The sequence below is a fragment of the Nomia melanderi genome, chromosome 2 (assembly GCF_051020985.1).
Source record: "Nomia melanderi isolate GNS246 chromosome 2, iyNomMela1, whole genome shotgun sequence".
NCBI lineage: Eukaryota > Metazoa > Arthropoda > Insecta > Hymenoptera > Halictidae > Nomia > Nomia melanderi.
In genome coordinates, this window is record NC_135000.1 from 16,694,049 (window position 1) to 16,711,373 (window position 17,325).

The 17,325-nt window shown below is 37.6% G+C and overlaps 1 protein-coding gene and 1 long non-coding RNA gene across 7 annotated transcripts in view; both read right to left on the reverse strand.

Moving 5' to 3' along the window:
- smash (smallish) overlaps positions 1-17,325 on the reverse strand; it is a 201,797-nt gene that overhangs the window by 77,328 nt on the left and 107,144 nt on the right. The window contains exon 1 of one of the 6 annotated variants that reach the window (XM_076365262.1): positions 16,867-17,259. The exons of the other annotated variants lie outside the window; for them this stretch is intronic. The gene's annotated coding sequence lies outside the window, so the exon portion shown is untranslated. Of the gene's footprint in view, positions 1-16,866; positions 17,260-17,325 lie in introns of those variants that run through there. 6 annotated transcript variants of the gene reach the window in all.
- The window catches only part of LOC143174283 (uncharacterized), a 111,633-nt gene continuing 102,163 nt past the window's right edge, over positions 7,856-17,325 (reverse strand). Inside the window, exon 2 of the long non-coding RNA XR_012998108.1 lies at positions 7,856-8,065. This is a non-coding gene — a long non-coding RNA (uncharacterized LOC143174283). The remainder of the gene's footprint in view (positions 8,066-17,325) is intronic.

The window sequence follows — 17,325 nt, forward strand, 5'->3', positions numbered from 1 at the left end:
TGAGAATTCGGATTTAATTAAATCGTAACTGAGAAATGTACGGCGTATGTATTCAATTAGTAACAGAGAGATGATTTCGACCGGAAGGAGAAAACGCAGCTAAGACTAATTAACAAACGCATCGGCGGCCGATCGAAACTATAATATCGTACGCGAAAGATATTGAGAAATTAATAGGGGACAACATTTAAATAAGGGGATACGCGTCCGAGGAAGGCGCAAAGTGTGGACCGTTCGTTTCTTGCGTCACGGATGACAGCAACTAATTGCTTGACGCTGTCGGTACGCCTGTACGTAACGCATGTGTTTAAAGGGTTTCTGGTTACTTAGTGATTTACGGTGGCTGATAATGTCATGGGAAGACTTGGACTGCATCTTTTGATTCGTCTAGGGCAGGAATTCCTAGCAATCGTTTCATCTTTGCAGCTGAACCCTGTTACGATTAACTGAATATAGAATAAAAACGGTCTAGCAATAAATTACAAATAGCTCATCAATTACATATAGTAGTGTGAAACTGAAAGAACAAAAATAATAAAATTATAATAAATTTCGTACTATAGAGTAACCAGTTTTAAAATAATAAATTTGATTTTTTTTTATTAACAGTTATGGATATTTGTATGAACTATTGGATTTTTAATGTTAGCCCCGTGAAAGAACTAAGAAAATAATAAAGATTCTTAAAATAAGTTAACGTAAAAATCTGACTGGTTAACTGACTGTAGTAAGAAAATTGGATAAAACGATACATAATTTTCGATTTGATTATTTTATATATTACTGTATAGAAATATAATTGTATATTTAGTAAAATGTTTAATGGATTTGCAAATATATAGTTCAGTGATAAAATCAGTCAATTCAAAATTGTATCGTGATCGATGAAAATGTATTTATAATGCAGAAATTATGAACTTCAAAGCAGTGGAAAGTTTATGGCAAAAAGAATTTTCCCTGCAGGGTTCAAGTGTAGATCGCGACTTTAAATAAATTCGATCCTGGACTGCGAACTATTCATCTCGCCTGTCATCAACAACAACATTATTCATTTCACCTTTGATCAACAACCGCAATCACATAAAATTATCGGTATCCTCAACTTTCTTCGTAGTTTTCCACTTGACGCATCATCCAGCAAAAACATAGCTCTCCTCCCGTGGTAACGATCGAAGAAACTGCAATCTCCCGGGCTCAGAATATTTTTCAACCGTAACTAAATTAATCGAAGGTTGTCAGCTGTCGGATAGTATCAAAACTGGACAACATATCCAACGCAAGTGAGCAATTAATTATCCATTACACGGTAATGTTAATGTCACTATGCTCGAAGAAATTTAACAAATCGTTACAAACGATTTTTCGTATGTCTCGGTGAATGATTCATTCTGTAAATATTTCATCAAAAAACCTTCTCATGTTTTCAAAAAAATGTTACAAACCAGTTCATTTTATTGAACAGACATTCATTAGATTACATATATCTCACTTTTTCTACATTTCAGTCATCATTCATCGCACTTATTCATTTGTAACACAACAAATGCAAAATCCACGAACAAGTTTTCATAAGTTTACCAATAAAAGAATCTTCTCCTATTTTTCAGCAAATTGAAATATCAATTCCATTTCATTCAACTGACATCCATCAGATCGCATATTTTCGAACTCCCAATCACCGCGCCAATTTATCGCACCCATCTACTTCCGACACAACAAACGCGCTCACCAACTCGGAAAATCATTAAGCGTTCCATTATTCATACAGTGTTCCGCAGGTATCTCAGCATCTCGGTGTCTCGGCTGGAAATATCCGCGTGTCCGCGGCATTAAAACGCGATTAATTCCGGAATATTAATTAGCCGAGCTAGTCTCTTAAACGCTTCCCGAAAAAGAAGGGGTCCGGCTCACGACTCGTTGAACCAGCGCCAGATAAATCTTACGTAATACCGGGGCGTGCTTTCGCGGCACCGGTCGTTTCCGCGTGTTTCGCGTTCCACCGGCTCGTTGTTCTGCCTGCTCCCGCGTCCGATCAATGCCGTCAAGGTGACGAGAAATCATCGAAATCGTCGGTGAAGCTTTCTCATTCCCAACGGTCCCCTGTCGTTCCCACGATAATCAGCTACCGATGAAAGTGCAAACCGCCGCGACGGTCGCGCGCAGCTGAAGGAGGACTGCCACAGGATTCATCTTGGACTGCGCGTTGGATCTCTGATCGATCGAGTGGAAAAGTGATGGACGTTCGGCCGCGAACGCGCCACGGATTCCGCGATCATTCTTTTTTATCGCCAACAGCGACCTGCCTTTTTTTCGGCGAACGATCCCCTCGGCGGGAATTGCAACTGGCGATCGATTTAAAGTGTGTCACACTTGCACTTGCCGCGCGCGCACAACGAGAGAAAACCTGCGGCGCTTGACGCCGACGCCGATCCACCGGCGGAAGTGGGTCGGAGAAGAAATAGCCACGAAGCGTACGGATCCACGCGAACCGAACGACCGGGCTCCGTGTGTTTCACGAACGAGGTAGAAATTTTCATCGCTCGTCGCCGCTTATATCGGTGTCACGGCGCGCGCCGCGAACCTCCGTTCCTGTTTTCACCGGACATTTTTCTGGCCGATGTTGCAATTACCATACCCGAGGAAACGCTTCCAAGTTGTCGAGTGGATTTATTCTTTTAGCGAAACTGCGACGGACGCTTGCTTCGAAAAGAACGATTTAGCTTATGTTCATGTTTTGTGTGCAGATGGACTTTAGCTTCTTGTGTACTGAACTCTATTGCCTTGTAGATTGACGCTATTCTTACTTTTTGTTGGTATTTGTGACTTTATTGGAGGTATTGTTAACGTTGAAATGTTGGTAGTAGAATGATTGGTCTTAGTTTTGCTACTTTGCAATAACTGACTCTAGAAAGGTGACTACGTATAAACTTATTTTAAGAATCAATGCTTGAAATTTATTAAAATCGGAAAAATGTATGATTATAGGTTTTTTAAGAATCAATAATATTATTATTTTCCCCCATTAATATTATACGTAAAATGGGGTTATTAATTCACAGAAAAGGTCATCAGTGTGTTTCTTTGTGTATCCATACACATCAATTTCACGAGAGAAGGTATTACCTACATATTCAAATAGTACACATTTTATTACATCCGCGAAGATACCGAGACTCATTGATCGAATGCTTCCGTTCTCCAGCGATAAATTCCAAAATCCGCAACCGAATAACCACATGTTAAATAAATTCCATCATATTAACAGCCGCGCGTCGATCATCAACGGTACCGTAAACGACATTCTGTAACGAATATTTCACGAGAAACTAGCCACTACGGCTGAACTCGCAGGAATGTGAGAAGCGGCTAATTTCGTCCTCCGTAATTCGAAGAGGCCGTACGGAATTTTTGCCCCGATAATTCGAACGCAAAAATTCTATAGTTTCTCTGCGTTCCGCTCGAACTTCGATTTACGAGTGCGCGTGGCGCTCGCGGTCTGGCTTCGCCAAAGTTGCGCGCTTTCTTTGTCTCGAACGATCGCTTTCCGCGACGCGGGGGAAAGGGAATCGATTGTCGAAGCGCGCTCGAGGCTTTTTAAAGCGAAGCGCCGCCTCCAATTAGGAGAAACCGCGGCCAGGCTGGCGCGCGCACGAGACGACGACTTTCGAATTGCTTAGAAAATGAATTTTTCTTTCCACGCTTGAAAAGGTATCCGCGAACAGAATGACTCCGCGATTCAGCGAAATTACGATCAATTAAATGCGCGTTTCGATTGTTTGCCTGTAATTGGTCAATTGTGCGACGCCCGAGCAACTATTCGCGCGACGATTCTGATTTACTGGAATTTTATGGGTTCACTCGTATTTAGGAATCTAATTAGAAGAAGATTGCACAAACTCCACGCGATTGTCCCGCGCTTTTCATTAGTGGCTCTCGCGATAATTGCGACGATGCGAGTCCCGGCGACTTCTCTTGTACCGCGGATCGTATATTAATCTGCATCAACGTGATGGATGATCGTGATCTCGACAATGGGCAATTAATCTCGGCGACGGAATCAGTTTGTACGATTAAGTAGGAACGTTGTGCTCTCTGCTTTAGTAGGATAATACTGTATCAAGTAATACGGTTTGAATGTAATTGTCAGCGGCGCTATTGAATATTTGTTGCGTTTTATTGCATTAATTGATATATTGTGTACTCGCTATATTCGCTGGGAAAATAAACGTTTAACGTGATTCTTCTTTTTATGAATGTAATACAGTTGAATCTGTTAGAAACATTGGAAATATATTCAAAAATTTCTGGGGAATATTTATGAATATAAAATACTCAGAAATAAACGATTTTGTTTCATCTACGAACTAAACTACGAAATTTTACGCAAACTTCAATTCATTGCTATCAAGAATTCCGAAAACAAAGGTAAGAAACAATTTCATTTTCCATGTCAATGGCTTCAATATTAAAAAAGAAGCGCAAAAAACGAATTATTGCAAATTATCACACCCCACTGCTTATGAGAACTGCAAGAATATCCAGCATAATTTGCGATTTCCCTCGAAACAACTCAACACCTACCATTTCCGCAATAATAGTACGCCCACGCGCCGCGAACAAGGTTGCCAGGTCTTAAACAAATCGTTCTTACACCACGTCTGATGCAACCCGACCGTTTTTCTTCCATCGATGTGTTCGCGATCGTTGACGCAGCGTGGCTCTAGATGTGTGACGAGTTTCAAGGTCCGGGTCGCGCGAAAAAATTCGAATACAAGCAGATGGCGGACACGTGTTTACGAACGGCGCGTTTCCGTGCATTACCCTAGACCGAAATACGAGTAAGACCATGGAGACAGCGTACGCCTTGCCGCGGATATATTTTTGGCATTAGAGTGTTTCACCCTGAATCCCCTTGGGCGCGTAGGGGTCGTAAAGATCGTTGATATTCCGCTTGGAATATCCCCTTGGCCACCAAACGCGCCCGAAGGCGCCGAATTCTGCGCGATCGCCACACTCTGGTTAAGCGGGTCTCTCCATCTTCTATAATTATCACCGGCTTTTCGGGAGATACGTTCGATATTTCGGGGGATTTCGACAGTCGTGTAATTCGAGAGGACATTCTCTGCTTTGTGTCACGATTCGCTTTTAGACGGTCACCGCTGAAAGAGCACACGTTTAGAGCACACCATTTCATCTTAACGATTATCCCTTGGGTGTAGAATTTCAGCAAAACGAGGAATATTATTTTTGCACGGTGCTGCGTTAATATTCGAATTTGTTTTATATGCTGGGGAACGGGGCCGACTTCTGTTTATATATATATATATATGTATGATCGATGTTTTTTCTTGAAAACTTGTCCCGATCTACTTACTAAAATCCTGACATATTTAACACATTCGTACTTATGTCTTGTGTACTAATAAGTGACAATAGGGGAGAGAGTGTTAACCCTTTGCGGACGAGAATTTTTTAAACTTTTGAAAAGCTTTTTCGTAGAACAGCTGAGTTATTTATCGGAATCATAAATACTAAAAAAAGAGAAAAGTATATATCAATTGTTTGTTATTTGAATAATTAAATTATTGATTTGCAACTTTCGAATTTAGATATTAAAGCTCGAGGTCTCCATTATGGCGGCATTTGACTGCAAAAGGTTAAACCAACATATTTTATTGGCTGTGATCGACAAAAAATTGGTTCGCGGTCGACTTGTTGCCCATTCCTGTTATACAGATTAGTATTCGTAAGACGTAGCAGAGGGAACTTACGAATAGACGTTTTAATAGAATTGTATTTAATATTACGTGTACTTATTTAAACGATTATTCAAAGAGAATGTATAAAGAAATGTTTTTGATCATATATGTAAAATAAGATATTTACATAAGCGTTGCAGAAATGGGTGCAACATTGTTCTCGATCCTGGAACTCGAGTGAATTTATTAAAACACAAGCAAACACGCGCTATTATTTCTTCTCAATGTATTATGAACTACTCTTGCTTGATATTTATCCATGAAACTGATAGGTACAATGCGACCGTCAAGGTATGGCTAAACACGAAACGATCGTGCATAATGAGCGCAAAAGTAAAGGATATACAGAGTAATTGCCCAACATTCGAAAATGAAAAAGAACGGCTAACGAGATCGCGGCGAATTCTAACGGTAAGAATGATCGGATTTATATTTCTAGCAGTTTCAGCTGATTGCGTGCGCCGTGCAGGTTCGATAATTCAAGAAAATACGAGGCAAATTAAGACGTACGGAATAAATTTCAATTAATCGAGCGGAACAGTAGAATGACGTTCCTGGACGCCGACGTACCGTGATTGAACCCTTCCAGCTTCTCCACCTTCGTAAGGCTATTAATGGACACCATTTTGGCAATTTGCCTATCGTTTCCTTCCATTCATGTTCCTGTTGCTACGGCTGTTAAAGGCAAAAATAAACCTCTGCCACGATGGTCCCCCCCAACAGAAATGACCATTATCCCCCTTTGCTTGGCTACGCATTTGATTATCTTACTACACATAATTACGGTAATTGTTTCAGAATTGCGATAATTAACGTCGCTTATGGGGGACTTCCAGTTGAATCATGGCCATTTAATTCGCTTCTAATGGATCATTACGTTCCTTTTTTCCCCTTTATGTGACACGAAAAATTAATTTCAAAGTCTGATTGATGGACACTGAGGAGAAGTTAGCACTTACAGGACTAGCGATTTTATTTGTACACACGCAACGGTGTTATGTGGCACAATGGTTGTGTTATATGCTATTATTTATTTAGAATAGTCAGTAATATAAATTTATGGCACCTCCATAAAGATGTTGGTATTGCAAAAGGATGTTATTAGATGTATTACTGAAACAACCGGTTTCGTGTTAATCGATTGATATTGGCTTTTTGCAATATCTACGGTTTAATTATTTGTCAATGAATATTGATTTCATTTTGATACTTTCTAAGAAATAATTTAATATGGTTACTGCCGAAAATCTATATTCAAAGTAAAATTTGTATATTTTATTTGGTATAATAGATTATATGCATTTCAGTTTTAACTATTTAGAATAAACGTAAAGACAAGTTTATCAAATATTTTTATGCGAACAAATTGAAAATGATATTCCAAATTACTAAACATTTATAATGTATGCGATAGAAAAGAAAGAAAATTATTCAAAGACAAAGCAACGATAACTGTTATTCTACTTTTAAATACATTAGTAAAATCACAAGGACTATTACATAAGTAGAACTGAATGTTTTTATCTGGCTGTAGAACCGATCGCTAGAGACCACCGTGGTAGTGAATGCGTTAACTGGCAATGAATTTTCAACGATCGAACAATGGAAACCGTGATTAGCGTGACCGCGAATCAACTAAACAGCAAGCAACGAAACAGCATAGATCATTACGCGTGTCTGAAACATTAATGCGACACTGACAGCTTTATAGCTCAGATTTGAAAGGATATTCGATCTTACGTCGCCAGTTATGAGAGTGTGAATAATTTTGTATTCAACGCGTATGGAAGGCATGCGGCGAGGTGACACGTCGCGTACAAACGAGACATATTAATGAGCTTTGCCAATAAACAACGCAATCTATCGACTTTTCGAAAAGGAATTCGTTGTTTTACAGCAATGAAAAAATTCTTGGCAATAGGTTTGTAAATAAAAGCAACGTTATTGAGAAAATTACGTGATGTGAATGTACAATTGTGCTGTTCATTTCCTTTAACGTAAAATTTATATAAAAATTATATTAATACTTATGTGGAATGAATCATTTGAATTTGATTTTCTTTTATCTCAAAATATAGAAAAAGACGAAAGTATTCCATCATCCAAGCAGATGGCTACTGCTGTAACCCTGATTTTAAGGTAGTTGATTAATTCCTACGTTACTTTATAGTAAATGAATCTCTTGTACTGAGTGTAAATATGGACCTTTTTATCATTAAATACTTACAGATACCAGAAGCCATAATATACCATGTTAAAACCAATAACAACTTATCGGTTTGGGTACGAGGCACCATGGCACTCACCTAAAACAAAAATACACGAGACAATTAACATAAAAGAACTAATACGACTTCTCATATTTGTCATAGTTACTCTAAATTCTGCACAAAATTTCATTTCTCACAAACATGATGTTTATCATGTTTATCATCGAAAGCTACAAAACTGAGGACACGAATTATTCACTAAAAACTATCACTTCATAATTACAAAATACCGAAACACATACAATCACAACACTTCCACCCCAATACTTAAAACCATCCTGAAAACTAGTCCTTCCCCAATCAACCCGTCAAAATCACAAGAAGCCGATCCATTTAAAATTCCCATATCAAAAACGACAGCTCCACTCGAACTATTTCAATATCGGCCAATAAAATTCCAAGCAACCAGCCGGCCGCGCCGCGAATTAAACGGCATATTTATATCGGAATGTTCACGGTGCCTTGGCAAGGATACAATTTAATAAATGTACGTGGGCAATTTACGCGGTCTACGTATCGCGTTTTATATTCCAATTTTATGGGGCCATTAGTAAATTGCTGTTCGTCGAACCTAATTACGGCCGGTGGAGGTTTAACCGATAGAGTGTTAAAGGTGAGGTGGCGATGCCGTGGTTGGAGGGAGAGGATTAAATCGCACAGGTGCGGGCCCAACATATTCACGATGTTCTCGGCGAGTAACGCGGCCTTTCTACGTGACATTTGAGAGGCAACGGAGAACACGTAGGTGGAGCTGTTGCGTCTCTCGCGTACGCGGCGCAAGGACGACCAGCTGCGAGACTCTCCGCGGGATCCTGGCGATTTCAACGTCGCGGCCGCGGATTCGACATTGATTCATTTAACATCGGGCGTGCAGCGTCGTGTAATTATGGAAATTCGCTCGAATTACGCGTCACAGTTAAATTTAATAGCGGCGAACTATCTCCCGCTGAATCCTGTCCTTCGGACCACGAGCCGCGCCGCATTATCGGCGCATTTACAAGTACTTATAAGTCGATTTCGTGCGCACCCTCGTCCGACACCCGAGCGACGCACGTGAACGAAATAAAAGTTAAAACCTTTATGACGGTTTTAATAGGATCTCGGTTTTATTTGATGCCACGCGAGATCGCTCGCCGGCGTAAATAATGGCCCCGAGTGGTTCTGCGGTTTCATTAACTTGTTCGGGGAGACTCGGCTTTGCATAATGTTTCGCGAGCTATTTATATAAGGGCTTTACAAGCGTTTAAGGTGGTTACATTGTATGCCGATGGTTTATGTATTTATATTGCCTCGGTAATGGCGTTTCATTTCAGCGTTGCTTGTGTTCTTCTGTTTTAGGTTACGTATTTTTGTATTGGTACCTGATAGTGATTAGTTGAAAATCGATATTTTTGAGAGGTTAGGGTTGTATTGTATTGTTATTTTTCTTTGTTGGTGGTAATATAATTTTCTTAAAATATTAATTTATTTACTTTTGCAGTTGGCGTATAATTTGCAACCTATAATAAGTGAGACAAAGTTTTGCATACAATTTTCAGAAGAAAGGACTGATAATTTAATAAATCATTTGATGAATAATAAATCTGATATTATCGTTGAACTAAAGTGTTTCTGATAGGTTTTAGTTTCAAAAGTTATTACCATGAATAAACGGGATAATAAGAATATTAGTGTATGGCATCATAATTCTGTCTGGAATAATTCTGTATGCTTTTCTTTGTTTTGGTGAAGGAGTAGCTAGAAAATCGAGGTTGTAGAGTTGAATGAATGACCCTGCACTCTGTCCAAATGTTCAGACCCCCAGACTGTAGCACTGAAACTACTGACAATGCTACTGTTACGACATTTTCCCTGGGATTAGTGACGTCTGCGATTCGGTCAGCTGGCTACCCGGAAAAGAAATCGTAACCGGTTGTTACGTAACCGACACGATTGACTAGACAAAAAGACACGTTCCTGCAGAACCGGTAGAACATTCACGGATTTTATTAATGTTACCGATCTCTAATCTACTTATCTCCGCGATTTGACCCAGAGATTTCAGTCAAAGTTCAAATGCTCTTGCATTCAGTTGCTCTTGGAATCAATTCTAATGAAAATTCCGGTCGTTGATTTATTACTTTCCGAATTTCCCTGACGAATACTCGTTATCAGCAGCGAAGGGTAGTTATAAGTTGCGACAAACAAGTAGGATATACTATGCTTATATAAATCCTATTTCCAGTTTCTCGTTCTCCCAGAAATCAAACAACAAAAGGAGAAACTAATTGCAAGTTGATTTATTCCTTCAAGTATCCTGTTTATTCATATCCACATTGGTTAGAAAGGTGTAACATTTACATTCCAGTCAGAGAACAGTTACAGAACACAGTTAGAGTTACAGAAAGAGAAGGACGAAAAGAGAAGGGAAAAATAGGGTGTGTATAGATTCTTCTGAAATTAAATTGCAAATTATAAACCTACCCTTAACATATTGCTGACTGGCAATTTTATATACTTTATTTATTAAATATACTTTATTTCTACATAATTCATTGAAATGAAACTTTAGACATATTTTTTATAACATTGAATGTTTTGCTTATGCAATATTTCATATTGTCCTCCGTTTCAAAAATTGAAATGGCTAATGCAAGTGTAAGCACGAGTTAACTTGCGACCGGTTAATAATGTGTTAATGTTATCTTGATACTCGGTTACGATACCAGAGAATGTAAGCATTAAACTTACAATATAAATATTGAACAGCATATGCACTCAACAGATTAGAATTCAAATTTTCAAATATTCAGAAATAATCTTAATACCCTTTTCAGTTTGTGTTGCTTAAAAATTAATTACGTTCATAATATTCTTATAGTACTTTCTGACTAAACCCAACCTGCAGATTTTATGCATTCACACCGAACTCGTTCGTCTGATTCAAATCGGATTGCATAAATTGAATAATTCATAATGCAAAAAATCTGAAACGAGATACAAATATTTTTGATATGTTTTCGCAACACCTTCGCTATCTGCGTTATACAATCGGCACAATCACGGTTTCCCGTTTTACATAAAGCCGGTTATACGAATTCCATTCGTGTTATTTGAAGTGCTTCAGGAAATCAATTAACTCTTCTTCATTAAATGTTCTGTATTTTTTATGGAAAGGGAATGCACCAGCGATTACTAAAACATCACAACCACGAAAAGACCGTTACCGAAATAAATGGCGGCGGCGGTGGTGGCGAACGTGATAATTTACGTAAATCCTACGGAAGTACCTTCAATCTATCCCAACGTGGAATCAACGTGCAACGGTGTCGGAACTAAACGAGAAATTACAACTCATCGAACGCGAGATATTGCACGTGAACCGACTGAAAGAAAGTGAGACGAATATGAACACTTGACGGATTCCCTTTATTAGAGTCACGTAACATTCCCCATTCGGACGGCGTAACTGTATCTCGCTCGGAACGCTGTCAATATTAACACCGTTTCCCCATCGACGTGTTGTAACTCGAAACGAGGATATTTTTATTCCAACGATACACCCGGAAAGGAAAATATCGTTGCATAATCCGACGTGAACGGGCCGCTCGAGAAGTGAACTATAACCGGTGGCAGGGCCTGTATCCGTTTCACAGGTGGTGGTGAGCAGGTACGCAAATTTTTCATCGCTGAGCCTTGCAACACAAGGCTAACCCCGATTAAACGCTTCACCGAGTGACGACGGATTTAATTACTTTTCTGTCTATTGACTAATGATCGCTAGTAGAGTCCCAGAAAAAGAACTTGGTAACTAAGTACGAGACATATTGGAAATTGCCGTGCAATCAGAAAGCAGTTACCGATGCAAGAGTTCTCTTTTATGAGGTGATTTATCTGAGAAATCGTAGAAATTTTTTTCAATTGTTCCCATTTGAAATGAGTATAATGCTTAACACTTTGCTGTCGGGCTATTTTGCGTCCTACATCCATAGTAGGCAAACAGCGGTTTCTACAGTATCAGAATTTTATCATCTGAATAAAATTTGTATTCTGTTTGAATTTGATTTCGAAAATAAATATACGTTATTTGATCTCTACGCAGTAAAAATTAATATTAAAACTACTGAGCAGTTAAAGTGACTTTTCGAAATTTCTTTATAGGAACTTTAAAAGTGCATCTATTGAGACTTTGATTCACAATTCAGTTTGCGTATTGCTAAACCAATTTCTTTAATAATTTCTCAAAGAAACATCTGTTATCTTTTTAATATAATAATTGCAAAAGGAAGAAATCAGGAATAGGGCATTTTGACCCGATCTGGTATTTTTAGTGTTAAGAGAAAAAAGAAAAGAAATTCCGGCAAAAATGGGTTAAAGAAATATTATTGTGACGAGGTAATTTTGCAGTCTTGTCAAGTCTTCAGCTGTCGAGCGTCAGTATGCCTGAAACTGTAATATGACGAGTCTCTATACAGAATTATATTCGAAAGTTTGTTCACTTAAAACTGAATACAACTCGAGGAAATTCTCAATTGCGCCTTTTGTTACAAACTTCTATAAATTAATTTAACCCTTTGCATCTATCGATCATCGATGAATGACATAGTGTTTAACGTATTAATTTAATGTTAACTGTTATCTAATTTAGTGGTGGAAGTATCAACGTAGTAATATCCTGACCACCGCACAAGCGTTGTAAAAGAAATGGAATATAAAGATTACATAAAAATACAGAAATCAGTAAACTTGTAAATTTTCTACGGATCGTATGCGATTATTTATGCAGAATACTATATAATGCAGTAACGAGAAGATCGCGTATCGATCTTCCCGGGCTTTTTAATAATACCGGCAGTAGCAGCAACTAGGAATTAATTACCGAACGAGCGGTTCGAGCGTGAAGAATTCACGTACAGCGAGTGAACGGTAAGTCTGAATGAAGAACAACGTCTGATTTGAGGAAACGATCGAGCTTGCTCGGTTTCGGGGTAACCTTTCGAAACGGTACTGTTCGGCTGCGTCATCGTAGCAACCGACGCTCTACCGTAAGTCAAATCGGACCTGAAAAGCTACAGCCGGAGCCGTACGAATTCTAAACAAACGCGTATCAATCATGCGGCGGATTTCTATGAAATTTTTTTGCATGCAAGTTTCGTTCTCCTTTTGTTACGCTGAAACGCGACGGCACGTTTCCGCGCACGTGTACAAGAAACTCGTCAAGGATAACAGCTATGGAATCGTAACTACCAGCGAATTGCGTCGGTAAAGAAGGAGCTCTGGTTTCGAGGAAAGCAACTTGATTTCATCCACGTACTCCGTGGACTACGATTCATTGAATTCTTTTTGTTTTCCAAATAATAATATATTATTTTTCTGTTACATGTAAGCTGTTGAATGATTACGCAACGAATGTTCACATTTCGAAAGGTTTACAAAGTCAAGGAGCTACTGTTAAGATATTTGATAATGATAAACAAATATGTTTAATTATATTTAATAATGTTAAATAAATATACCTATTTGAATAATAAATTAATAATTATACATTGTTTTCTGATATACAATGTTTCTATTCAAGAGGTATGTTGATTAGCTTCAGATAACTGATCCTTATTTGGTAGTTTGTATAGTATACTGTAAACATTAATTTTCAAGTTCAATGTAGTCATATTTATGAAAGAATTTGTGTTACGAAGAAGCCTTAATAGTATCGTTAGGCTGCAGGGGGAAACCGTTTATGATGATGAAAATCACCAATTTACTTTGCATCGAATCGTTTTAACCGCTGCAGTACGAAAATAATTTACGCTATGCAGTCATACTATTGAATACAGGAAAGAATGTGTCACATGAATAAATTCATTATGAATCAACATTCTAATTACATATATTTATTTAAACCACACAAGAGTGTAATTCGTAGCACAATGAACATCCCCATTCAATTTACTTTGTACAAGTTTCATTCAACGCGAAGCTACAGTTTCAGATTTCAATCAGAGTAACACTCCGTTCACTTCACTTTATATCCTTCTCAATACAACAACATCCAGCATGTTGTAAAAACTGTAATTACGCACTGGGATTCTCAAGATGGAGATTGATTCATGATATACAGTAGGATCCCCTACAACGTGGTTAAAAAGTTTCACGTTATAGTGACTTCTTTTGCAGATTTCGTGTTATTTTCCACAGACATCGCCCTCTGGATACTGCTTCAACTCCTTTTGCTTGTACTATTTTCGTATGAAGACTCTGATTTTCATAGTTATTTTTTAGCAAATTTTTAATTGCGTTGTACGGAGTCCTACTGTACTATTACAGCGTTAGAATAACAATATTCTAATTCTTGCAAATTGAAGTAAATTTTCAAAACAGAATCAGATTCTTTATTGAAATTTCATATTTCTAAAAGATCAAACCCAAATAAACACGATAGACATTATTACTTAACATAACAACATTTTTCACATTCCATCTTTATCCTATTTAATATCGATCTTTTCATATCTAATTAAATGAGAATAAAACTCCAGAAGCAATTAATAAAATACCAAATTATTATATCCCACTTCTATTATTAATACGAATATTTCTATAATTATAACAAATATATTTCTCTTATTCATCCAAATTTCAGTTCGTTCATAAAAACTGTTCGCAACGTATCAACGTCAGAACTATCGAACAATTAAAAAATGTATCACCCACATTCAGAAACACCGAAAAATATAGTTCCACGAAGAATCCAGCTCATCGAATTTGCAATTCAATGGCCCTCAACGAGCACCGATTAATTTCGCGTATAAGATGATTAACAGAAATATCGGTGGCAGGGGGTGGGGTCAAGGAAAGAAATGACTGTATACACGTTTCCAATGTATAGCGGTCGAAGAATAATGGAGGATACACGCAACAAAGGGCCAAGAGGAACGAACGTACGAATTACGAGCCGGGTCAATTATCCAGCCTGCACGACCGTTAATCCAATTTACGAAATGGCCGGTCACGAGCGTACCACACGCGGCGCGTGCGACGAAAAGGAGTGTGGACCGCGGCGTTTAATCGTGGGTGGAGAGGCCGACCGGCCGATCTCCGCCGGGCGAACGCGTTTAATGTATGTACTCGAGAAACGAGAGGGCGGACAAAGTTGCAAAACGCTCCGGGCCAATCATCGTGTCCCGTACGTTGCGTATGAAAAAAACACACACAGACACCGGGTCCCGCTCTTTCACCCGGAAGAGAATAAAAAGAAACAAGAAATACCATGGTACCCTGTGAAACACCGTAAGAAAGGTCACGGGAACATCTCCTGTACAATAAGTCAAAAAACAGTGATCTGTGAGTTGTTTTAAGTGTACGACGAGCGGATCATTGTTTAATTGATGTCAATTGGGGAGTAGAATTTGTGCCATCGAATGTAACTGGATGCGTTGGTAATTGTGATTATGGGAAGCGGTTAGTGTCTTCGGATAAATTAAGTATTTTTTGGGTATTTATTTTGTTACGAGTGTTTCATAGATGTAACTTATTGTTAATATAAAAGTTTATTGTGAATGGTATTATGTTCTAACGCTTTGCACTCAAAGCTTTTTCACATTGATTTACCAGCACGTCGAAGTAATTTTAATAAAAGATCATACAGGTATTTTACTGTTTTTTATCGATTATAGACATAAATGTTGTAATATATTTAATGACAAAATTTTACTTTGCAATGATAGACTTGAAATGGTTCTGCTTCGGAATCCTCGAGTGCAAAGGGTGAAACAATATTTCTATTTGTGATTTTGAGGTATTTCTAAATTTGTAATTGAAAATCTCTTTTCTTTTGAAAATGAAATAAGTAGAGACTTTGGTAACATTTTTTAAATTATTAATATAAATTATGGTTAAAACATTGAAATTTAATTTTAGAGTGAAATTAATGTTCACGAAAATGAAACTTTCATAAAAAATGTTCGATATCGATTTATTTTTATGGGGAAAATCCTGTTGGTAGTAGTTGCAGGATTTTGACCAACAGTTTGTACATGTTCGCGATTTTTCCACTGGCAATGTTTATCGACGTCGGCTCTATCTAGTAAACATTCATTTTAGTCAGACACGTTGCCGAAGATAAGTATTTAGCCATCCAAGGATACTAGATTAGACGGATTTTTAATTCCACGAGGAATTGCCGAAGCATAATCTCACCTACCGATTCGCCTATCGGGTTGTATATTTGAGCAAGCATGCAAGATTAGATAAGAAGTATGATATACGATTGTCAAGATGTATATCAGTGTTATCGAAGTAATATTGACACTGTTTGAAATGAAATTTTTTGATAAAAATGTAAAGATTAATACAGATTCACCCAATCCGTTAGAAAAAGAACCATTTATACATGTAATTGTCACATATGCAATTAAAATTAGATATAAGATTTAATGTAGATGCAATTAAAATTTTATTATGGTGGAAGATGCTGCCATTCGAAGTTAACGGATACGTCTTTATTTTTCAAACAGAGGGTTTAATTTGAAGCAATTTAGATCAAACACGATGTAATATAAATTCGCTATTTTGTGCCTTGCATTAGTTTTGCGTTAGATGTCCTAATTGCGAAAGTAAAATGGAGGAAAAAGTTGACAACAAAAATAATCAATAATAAAATACATAATTCTCTAATAAATATCTGTCTACTTATAAATTCTTTTACAATCCTAATCACTCTCAAATATCTATTATAAAATTGACAAAATACATTTCATTTTATTTCTAACATGATTTTACATAAGAATTTTAAGAAAAATCCAAAGTCAATTCTAACCGCTAAAAAAATGTCTTATACCTATAATAAAAACATAGCTCACCTTTTTAAAATTGTCCAAGCAAAACCAAGTCCACAGTTTGATACTCCAAATTCACAATAAATTTCATTCTCACCAAGAACTTTATTTAAATATCGAACACTTTTCTTTAAAACTTTTTAAGCATGTCAATTACAATCTTAACACGTAAAGGTAAATAAAACGACGACACTAATTATAATAATTTGAATTGAACACGTTTTTCTTCTTTTTGTTTAGTAAAAATATTATTAAAGAGCGATATTAAATATTGACGCAAATATGGATTGAAAACGACACTGATTTCGGTTGGTAAAGACTGAATCACTCGATTGGATTTTCCAATGTCAGACGAACGTAACAGGACGCGAGATCGTCACAACGACACAACCTCTCCGACAAGAGACGGACGATGACTGAGGATTTAATTATTTCGTATTTCAGAGATCCCCCACTAGACGGCTTACGGCTGCGCAGTGCCGA